Here is an 11,278-nt window from a genome sequence, read left to right as displayed (position 1 = left end):
GTTGTGATCCCATTTATGTTAGTTTTAAAATTAGATGTTTATTTATATAGGTGTACATGTCGGAAAGCGCATTGTTAAATGGTCTGAATAAAAGGATACAATCTCAAACTGTTAACGGTGGGATAGGATGCAAGGAAAGGCAGAGAAAGCCTTTCACTTGTTATTCCACATATTACTGTGTCGTTCAATTTTTTTTAAAGATTAACATATCCATGTATTATTTGTGTAATAATTATAATAGAATTTAAAATTTCAAAAGACTCTTCTTCCCCAAGTGTCTTGTGAAGAGGATGCCAGGACGCCCAGGAGCTGTGTGCTGATTTTGAAAGCTGCTTCCTGTGGGATGAATGAATTCTTGTTGATAGATTGATTGATCCATCGGGAGTCCGCAGGCCAGGCTTAACCTGCAGGGCTGGCCTCCACTCAGCCCTGGGAGGGAAGTTTATTTATCTAAATTTGTAAGTAAGACCAATTCCAACTTGCCAGAGACGCAAAAGGAGGTTATATCCGGCACAAGGGAGGGAATGGGAAAAGGCAAGCTTTTACAGAAGGTCCCGAAGGGCTCAGGAGTTTCTTTCTTTTCTTTAACCTCAGCCTTTTCATAAGTAAATTAAGGGGTGATGAGGTAATTAGATCCCACACTGTCAGTAATGGAGGAGGGAAGGAGAGGAGAGAAAGTCCAGCTGGAATGGGATATGATCAAAGATCAGTCTTAAAAGGCAGATAATATCAAATCAGCAGGACTTTGCTAACTTAGAGTACTTAAGGAATTAATTGGCTGACAATATCAAGGGTATGATGCTCTGTGAGTAGGTTCTACTTAGCAAATCTGTCACAGGAAGACTGCAGCTAAGTTAACCACTTCATTGCTCAAAGACACCCCAGGACCCACCTTAGGGGCCCAAAACTGTCAGGATTGTGCCAAAGGGTAATATTGACCTCCCCCAGGGTACTGGGTGGCCATCTTATTCATCCAACAAATATTGACTGAGTTCCTACTGCTGTTTGGCACAGTACCAGGTCTGAGGACAGAGCAGAGAGTGAATCAGACACTGTCCCTGCACTTAAGAAGTATCTAGGTTGGGAAGCCAAGGCCAGGCCTTTAATCTCAGCTCCTAAGAGCCAGAGCCAGCCCAGGTCTGCTGGGCACTAACCACAACAGAGGGCCTGTTTGCCATAGGGCTAAACCACTAGTGCCTTGGCACTGTATTTCTTAAAAAAAAAAAAAAAAAAAAAAATTAATGAAACAGAGGAAGGACAGACAGAAAAGCTTTGTCTCTTGCCAGGACACTCTAATCATTCTGAAATAACTGGTTCTTCAAATGGGCAGGTGTTCTCTGCACTTGTGTTTTCTGCTCAGTATGCTTTTCTCCCACCCTTTCCTTCTACCACCCACATCTTTTCTGATCCACACAGTCTCTGAGAGGCTTTCCTTGGAACTCAAGCCTGGGTAGAGGCCCACCGATGGCTGCCCCAGGTTCTTACCCCATCAGAGCACAATCACCCTGCTTGGTTACTCCTCTGACTTCCCACCAACCCCTGAGCCCACGAGGGAGGAGCAGCATAAATCTCCAACACCAGCATTGGGGCAGCTACAGCAAGCCCTTGAAACGTATTTATTAAACAAATGGAAATAAAAACAAGGGGACAGGAAAAAAGAATTTTTATGAAGAAGCAGGAAAGATTTTTTCTTTCCTAAATGAGCATTTATACCTTATTACAGACAGCATAGTAATTGAGAGCTAAACACCTGTGTCTGGTTGGTGGCAGGAGAAATAACAGGATAATGATACATGAAAAATCCATGTTACCACTTTTTTAAGCTTAGCTTCTAAACAGATCAAAATTCCCAGATACCCTAACAGTAGAGCGTGGGAAGCCCTCCATGAAGGATAGGTATTAATGCCACTAGTGAGTGATGTATGTTTTGCTTTTAGATGGGGGATTCTCAAGAATGTGCACATCTAGGGCATGATGAAGACAATTCTCTACAAACACTTTGTCTCTTAGATGCAAAAAAATGAAAATACACAAAAGTCTTCACTAAGTAAAAGTCTGCCTCTTCTGCCATTCAAATGGGTGATTCCTTGACCCATATAATAGTCTAGTCATTTCAGTTCAGTACATGTTATGTGAGAGGGACTGTGCTAGGCACTGGGAATACAAAGGTAAGATGCCTTTTAACCCGCAGGAGAGGAGTAAATGTATGAAGATACCCAAAACTCAGTAATACAAAGCCCAGTGAGTGAGGCAAGTGTCAGAAGAGATATAAACAAGGTACCTTGTGGGGTTCAAAGAAGGAAGTACTTACATCTGGTTTGGGTCAGAAAACGGCTCCACATGAGATGTGCCCGGGAAGATGAAGATGAAAAAAAGGGAACATTCCAGGCAGATGAGCAAAGGCAGGGAAGAGGGAAGCACAGCACACATCTGTGGGCTTCACAAGTGCCACTGGGCTGGAGCGAGTGTGTGTGCTAAGGATGTCCCAAAACAGGAAATCATTCCTGAACATCAACAGACAGCCTGCTCACCTGAGACTGTGAATACGGTCAGCACGGGCAGTCATTTTTTGGGTAAAGAGCAAACAGTACTTTGCTAAAAGATAATTCACTTTCCTTCCTTAACCTTCTTCTGAGAAAATTGTAAAAATATCCCAAAACGTGTATTGTTTGTTCTAAGTATGCTCAAAACTGAATAAATGAACTAATGAGAAATCTTATTAAGAAATGTCAACCTAGTTTAGCAAAATGGATGTAGAATAGAGAAATAAATGTGCCTCCAAAGACTTACTCATATTTAATTGTGGTATGTTAATAAAGAAATAGACATTCGATTCTGATGTTAGCAAGCAATGGGAAGGTAACAGTGGTAGAACTGAAAAGTATAGGAGATCTTCTAAAATAACGGGAGGGATAAGGAATGTGATTAAGGCAGCAAAAGTAAGGAAAAAGAAAAGAGAAAATAATAAGGTAGATAGTAAATAGTACATAATAATAATAATAAAATAGTAATAGTAAATAGTTAGCATAAAATAGAATGAAAGGAATAACATCCAATATATCTGTTATACAATAAAGAGACTGAATTCCCCTTTCAAAAACAGAAATTTGGATTTTTAAAAAATCTAGCTGGATCTTAAATATGAAAAAAACACCTAAACAATTGACAAAGAAAGGTTAAAAATTAAAGAATGAAAATAGATTGATACATAGATGGTTAAAGATGTGCCAGATAAATGCTAACAAGAAGAAAAAGAACATTATTCATAATAGGTAAAAAGTGGAAATAATCCACATATCTATCAACTGATGATGGATAAATAAAATGTGATGTATCAGTAAAATGGAATATTATTCAGTAATAAAAAGGAATGAAGTACTGATGCATGCTACAATACGCGAAACCTTAAAAACATTATATTGAGTGAAAGAAGCCAGTCTCAAAAGACCATATATTATAAGATTTATTTTATATGAAATGTCAAGGACAGGAAAATCTTTGGAGACAGAAAGTAGATTAGTGGCTGCCTAGGACTTGGGAGTGGGGTGGGAATGGTGAGTTGATGACTGCTAAAGGGAAGGGGGTTCTTTTAGAGGCGATGAAAACGTTATAAACTTGATTGTGGATATAGCTGTGCAACATTGTGAATATACTAAAAACCATTGAATTGTATTTTTAAAATTTTCTAAATAGTCCAAGTAGTAGAGATTATATAGGCTGTTTTCTCTGAACAGAATCCAATTAAACTAAATATCAGCAACAAAAATATAAGGAAAATGTAACCACTTGGAAATTAAGAAACACTCTCCTAAATAAATGTTTAAAAGTGAAATTTCAGGGACAAGATAGAGGTATAGTATTAAGAGATACAAACTACTATGTATAAAATAAGTAAGCAACAAAAATATATTGTACAGCCCAGGGAAATAGAGCCATTATTTTGTAATAAATTTAAATAGAGTATCGGGAATTCCATGGTGGTACAATGGTTAGGACTTCATGCTTCCACTGCTGGAGGCCTGGGTTCAATCCTTGGTTGGGGAACTAAGATTCTGCGAGCCACACAGCGTGGCCAAAAAATTAAAAAATAAAAATAAATCAAATAAATAAATGGAGTATACTCTACTAAAAAATTGAATCACTATGTTGTACACCTGAAACTAATATAATATTGTAACTCAACTATACATAAATAAATAAATAATAAAAAGTGAAATTTCAAATTATCTATAATCTTATGAATAAAACGTTTCATACAAAACCATAGGAATACTGCTAAAGTTGTACTCAGAGGAAATTGTGTAGTCTTAAAGGTTTTAATTATTTAAAAAAAGATAGGGCTTCCCTGGTGGCGTAGTGGTTGAGGGTCCGCCTGCCAATGCAGGGGACACGGGTTCGTGCCCCGGTCCGGGAAGATCCCACATGCCGTGGAACGGCTGGGCCCGTGAGCCATGGCCGCTGAGCCTGCGTGTCCGGAGCCTGTGCTCCGCAACAGGAGAGTCCACAGCAGTGAGAGGCCCGCGTACTGCAAAAAAAAAAAAAAAAAGATAAATGAGTTACATGTTCAAAATTTAAAATTAGTACAAGAACCATGTAAAGTAGAAAGAAAATTCTAAAAAAAATTGATAAACTAGGGCTTCCCTGGTGGCGCAGTGGTTGGGAGTCCGCCTGCCAATGCAGGGGACAAGGGTTCGTGCCCCGGTCCGGGAGGATCCCACATGCCGCAGAGCGGCTGGGCCCGTAAGCCGTGGCCGCTGGGCCAGCGCGTCCGGAGGCTGTGCTCCGCGGCGGGAGAGGCCACAACAGTGAGAGGCCCACGTACCGCAAAATAAAATAAAATAATAATAATAAAATAACAATTTGTCAAAACAGTTGAAAGGACTTGAAAGGCCCAATAAAATAGAAAGGAAAAATATCCTGGCAAGCCTCAAACATGGGTAAAGGATAGAAAAATAATAATAAACAGTAACCGTGAGTCAGAAAGGACATATAACCACTAATAATAGCAATTAAAATTATTTTGAAAGGCTATTCTGTATAACTCTATACCAAAGGATTAGAAAATCTAAGGAAATATTGTCATTCCTGGCAAAAAATAAAATACTACAATTCCCCCAGCAGAGAAAGAAGACCTAAATAGACTAGTATGTAACTCTAAAGGAGTTTGGAAAAGTAATCAATCATTTTAGAAGGCACCAGGTTCAGTTGGCTTTATAGCTGAGACATCTTCAATTTTAAAAAACAAGAGGAAACTTGGGGGTTATAGATATGTTCATTATCTTCATTTCTTTATTATGGTGATGGTTCCATGGGGATATTCATCAATCAAAACTCATCAGCTGTACACTTTACATATGTACTGTATGTCAATTATACCTCCAAAAATATGTTTACGAAAAGACAGAGAAAGTAGGACTTCCACTTCCAATGATGAGGAACTAATCCTTTAATTCTAAACAACTGTAAGACTGGATAAAATCAGAGGCGATTGCTTTCAGGCTTTGGGAAACAGGCAACACAGACTGTGATCCTTGAGAAAAGGGAAATAGACAAGATGAGCCCCATGTTTGTCCTGGCTTTCTGCCTGGTGACAATTTCCCAACTGCAGTGGATCCCAAGCAAAGGAGTAGTCTCCCTGAGCTGAAAAGGCAGAAATCAGTATTTGGGGCTGCTGAAGCAGCAGGAATTTGCAGGTCAGGGTACAGGAGCAGCACAACAGTGGGTGGGAGGAGGCAAAAGTCTACACGGGAATTCCTCTTGATTCTTTGGCCAAAGAAGGCTGGGCTGTGGGCTCTGTGTGTACAGAGTGAGACTCTGTGAGGCTCAGCAGAGAGCAACTGCTCAGGGCTGAGAGCTGAACAGAGATACCAAAATTTGCTCAATACTGGAACATGGAGTTCAAGCCCAGGCATAGTGGACGTGCTGAACATTTGGGGCATTCAGTTGAGACTCCCAAAAGGCCATGCTTTAGGAGTAAGAACTAAGTCCTAGAGTAAAGGCCATGCCCAAGGACCAAAGACAAAACCAAAAGAGACTCTCCCAAACACAACTTAAAACCAAACCTGAAAGGAACAAGAGGCTCCATCAGTAACTTAACTACCTACCAGACCAAAACTCAAAACCCTTGAAAAGAATGCAGGAAAATCCAGACTCCCTACAATGTATCATTCATGTCTTCCATACAATAAAAAATTATTACCTGTGCAAAGATGAAGGAAAGTGAGATACATAGTCTAGAGAAAAAAATCAATAGAAAAAGACCCCAAGAGGACCTAGATGTTGGAATGAGCAGAAAAGGATTTAACACAACTATTATAAACATGTTTGAGGATTTAAAGGAAGAAGTGGACATAATGAGGGAACATCTTAGCAGAGACATGGAAAATATTTAAAAAATGGGATTTATAAAACAGATAAGTACAATACCTGAAATGAAAATTTCACCTTATAAAGTCAACAGAAGATTAATAAGTGCAGAGAAAACCTTAAACTTGAAGAATCAATAGAAATTATCTAAATTGAAAAACAAAGAGAAAAAAATTGGGGGAAAAAAATGAACATAGTCTTAGTGTCCCATGGGACAATATCAAACTGTAACATACCTGTATCAGGAGCCCAGAAGGGAAGGGGAGATAATAGGGTAGAAAAACCATGCAAAGAAATAAGGGCCAAAATTTCCCAAATTTGGCAGAAAACATCATCCTACAGATCCAAGAAGCTCAGCAAACCTCAAGTAGGATAAATACAAACACACACCTAGGAATATAATATCCAAAGGGCTGAAAACCATGGATAAAGAGAAAGTCTAAGAAGCAGCCAGAGTAAAAAAGACATATGGGGGAAAACAATACAAATGACAACTCACTTCTCATCAGAAACAGATGCAATAAGACACCAGAGCAAGGTCTTTAAAGTGCTGAAATAGAGTAAGTGTTCTCTAGAATATACAATAGAATTCTATCCAGTAAAAATATTCTAGGAGTGAATTCCCTGGTGGTCCAGTGGTTAGGACTCTGCATTTTCACTACCAAGAGCCTGGGTTCAATCCCTGGTCAGGGAACTGAGATCCCGCAAGCCAAGTGGTGAGGCCAAAAACAAAAAACAAAAAAAAATTGTAAGAAAATGAGGGTGAAATGAAGACGTGCTCAGATAAACGAAAGTTGAAGAGAGTTCACTGCCAGCCACAAGAAATGCTCAAGGAAATTCTCCAGATGGAACTCAGATGAGCAAAAAAAGGAATGAAGAGCACTGGAAATAACAAATATGTAGATCAATATTTTTTAAATTGTCTTAAATTACATATTAATTATGTCTTAGTAAAACTGGAAAATTTTGTCTTTTGCATTTTCTTAAAAAGACAACTATTTAAAGCAAAAACAGTAATATTGTATTGTGAGTTTTGTATATGCTCATGAAATATAAGACTCTCAGCATAAAGGACAATATTGGGGGTGTAAGTGGCATTATAATATTGTAAGAGTGTCACGTTTTACATGAAATGGTACAATATTAAATCTTTTTAAAAGGACTATAATCAAAAGTATCAGAAGAAACTTTAGGAAAACATTTATAAAACCTTAGGTGAGCAAAGCCTCCTAAAATAAGCCAAACCCAGGGGCCTTAAAGGAAATGACTGGCAAATTTAACTACAAAACAACATATTTTTTTGCACGTCTCCTGGACTGCAGGAGACACTCAAAACAACATCAAATATAAATAACCAACTGGTAAAAAATATTTACAACACATATGAAAGACGAAGGTTTATCATTCTTACTATACAAAAAAAGCCTCTACAAATCGTTGTGAAAAAAAGACGAACAATCCAACAGAGGAGAGAGCAAAGGATATGAACAGGCAATTCCAAGAAGAGAAAACCCAAATAGTAAACATAGGAAAAACTGCTTACCCTGTCTACTGACCAGGGGAATTCCAATTAAAGAAACAATGAGATAACATTTTGTCCCCAGTATATTGATAAAAATAGAGAAATGACATTCAGTGCTAGTGAGAATGTGGAAAAAAGGAGCATTCTCATTCCTTGCTACCAGAAAGGTGAATTGTTATAATCCTTTTGGGAAATAAGATGACAGTATTTACTAAAATTTAAAACATACATGCCCTTTGACCCTGCATTCCCACTTTGGGAAATCTATCATATAATTCCTGAATAAGTACAAGAATGTTTATGGCAGTATCGTTTGCAGTTCCAAAAAAAAAAAAACCTGAAACAATCCAAAGTCCATCAGTAAGAAAATAGTAGAATCCATTCTGTATATGAACAATATAGAATTATACATAGATACTAAAAAGGAATGAGTAAGATCTTTATTCTTTTTAACTAGGTGGGATATACATGATACTTTTATTTTTAGGTGGAAAATTAATTTATAGAGTAATAGGTACAGTTTACCTAATTTTTATGAAAATACAAACAAAAAACCTCAGATAAAATCCTGCAGATACAAGCTCCCAATGGCCAAAGCTAGAACAATTTGAGCAATAAGATAAATAAAGAAGTATAGGGCTTCCCTGGTGGTGCAGTGGTTAAGAATCCACCTGCCAATGCAGGGGACACGGGTTCGAGCCCTGGCCCAGGATGATACCACATGCCACGGAGCAACTAAGCCCGTGCGCCACAACTACTGAGCCTGCGCTCTAGAGTCCACGAGCCACAACTACTGGAGTTTGCATGCCTAGAGCCCGTGCTCCACAGCAAGAGAAGCCACCGCAATGAGAAACCCACACACCGTGACGAGTAGTAGCCCCCACTCGCTGCAACTAGAGAAAGCCCATGTGTAGCAACAAAGACCCAACTCAGCCAAAAATAAATAAATTTATTTATTTATTAAAAAAAAAGAAAAGCATACAGCCAAAGTATAAATAATAAATATCCATGAGTCCATACTGTTATAAATTATTGGTTAATAAATACATGGGAGAAGTGACAAATCTGTGCAGAATTCCAAATGATTTATGTAGGTACTCTGTCCACGAGAAGTCCCCACTACTTAGGTGTGGGCTCTACATAGTGACTTCCTTCTAAAGAGTATAGCTTATGTGGAGGGAGGTGGTAGCTTGACCCTGGAGAACCCTGAAAACACTGTCTCAACCAGGTGATCAAGGTCAAACTCAACAGTGATAAGTCATGTAGATGGTATGTACCTTGGATATGATGTGATGAATGGTGGTCTTCCTCCTCTGTGGTCTTCCTCCTCCAAAGCCATAACCTCAGTCTAATTATGAGAAAAACATCAGACAAATCCCAGTAGAGGGACATTCTACAAAATACCTGGCAGATACTCCTCAAAACTGTCAAGGTCATCAAAAACATGGAAAGTCTGGGAAGCTGTCACAGCCAAGAGGAGCCTAAGGAGACATGACAATTCAATATAATGTGGTGTCCTGGATGGGATCTAGGACATTAGGTAAAAATGAAGGAAATCTTAAGCCATGGACATTAGTTAAGGATAATGTATCAATAATGTTCGTTCATTGTAATAAATGTACCTTACTAATATAAGACATTCATAATAGGGGAAACTGGGTGTGGGGTATATGGGAACTCTCTATACTCTCTCCTTAGATTTTCTGTAAATCTAAAACGGTCCTAAAAGTTAAAGTCTGTTTTTCAAAAATCCTATACATACATGTAGTTATATTTATCCACAGGTATGTGTATGGATGTGGAGAAAGAGGTAGAAGGACACACACTGGGCTGCAAAACCTGGTTACACTCATGGGGTGGAAAGAGAGGCCAGTGGGAAGAGATGATTAAGATAGTTTCACCTGTGGGGACTTCCCTGGTGGTCCAGTGGTTAAAGCTCCTTGCTCCCAATGCAGAGGGCCTGGGTTCGATCCCCGGTTGGGGAACTAGATCCTGCATGCTGCAGAACCCGAGTGCCGCAACTAAGACCTGGCACAGCCAAATAAATAAATATTTTTTAAAAAAGATAGTTTCACCTGTTAAAACAAGTATGTACAGAATATTGCTTCTGAAATTAAAAATTATATATTAAAAATAGTAATAGAAATACCAATGGACTGTAATTGTACACATCTTAAGGAGTCAGTTGAAATGAGGGATTTTGACTCTATGCCTCTATGGATGGTCCCACATTGCCCTTCTGTGTCAAAAGTGTAAAATCCTATGACCGTCGCCTGACCATTCTCTTTCCCAAATCTATCTCAATAGGAACACACTACTCCATTGAACCTAGACCCATGAAATGGAATGCATCCCTGGAAAAGGTAGGATTCTTCAGTTCTTTGTTTGCTTTTTAATTAATTAATTGATTGATTTTAATTTTTTAAATTATGTTTAAATTATGATTTAAAAAAATGTCTTCTTGGGAATTCCCTGGTGGTCCAATGATTAGGACTCGGTCCTTTCACAGCCAGGCCCCAGGTTCAATCCCTGGTCAGGGAACTAAGATCCCACATGCTGCATGGCAGGGTCAAAAAAAAAAAAAAGTCTTCTTGTAGACAGTTTGGAATATACAAAAATGTATAAGGAAAACAATATCAAACACCTACAGCTCCAGTATCCACTATCATTATTTTTTTATTATTTTTAAATTTCCTTCTAGGGCTTCTTTCAATGCACACATGGAGTAGTTTGATTATTTTCTCATTACAAAAATAATAAATATTCAATACAGAAATAAATCTTCAAAACAGAAAACACGGATATACAAAAAGAAGAAAATGAAAATCACATATAATCCTACCACTTAGGATTTATCCATGTATCCTGCAGACATTTTTCTCTGCATTTACTCTTCTCTAGACAAAATTGGGACTCGTTCTTTTTTTTTTAATTGGAGTATACTTGATTTACAATGTTTCACGGTACAACAATGTGATTCAGTTATACATATATATACGTATTCTTTTTCAGATCTTTTTCCATTATAGGTTATTATAAGATATTGCATATACTTCCCTGTGCTATGTTGTTTACCTATTTTATATATAGTAGTGTGTATCTGTTAACCCAAAATTCCTAATTTATCCCTCCCCGTCCTTTCCCCTTTGGTAACCATAAGTTTGTTTTCTATGTCTGTGAGTCTGTTTCTTTTTTTTTTAATAATTAAATAATGATTTTTTTAAATATATAAATTATTTTATTTATTTTTGGCTGCGTTAGGTCTTGCTGCGCGCGGGCTTTCTCTAGTTGCTGTGACCGGGGGCTATTCTTCATTGTGGTGCGCAGGCTTCTCATTGTGGTGGCTTCTCTTGCTGCGGAGCACAGGCTCTAGGTGGGCGGGCTTCAGTA

This window comes from Mesoplodon densirostris, chromosome 15 (genome assembly GCF_025265405.1).
Source record: "Mesoplodon densirostris isolate mMesDen1 chromosome 15, mMesDen1 primary haplotype, whole genome shotgun sequence".
In the NCBI taxonomy this organism is placed as follows: domain Eukaryota; kingdom Metazoa; phylum Chordata; class Mammalia; order Artiodactyla; family Ziphiidae; genus Mesoplodon; species Mesoplodon densirostris.
The sequence above is the reverse complement of the archived record's forward strand: the minus strand, read 5'-3'. Positions refer to the sequence as shown.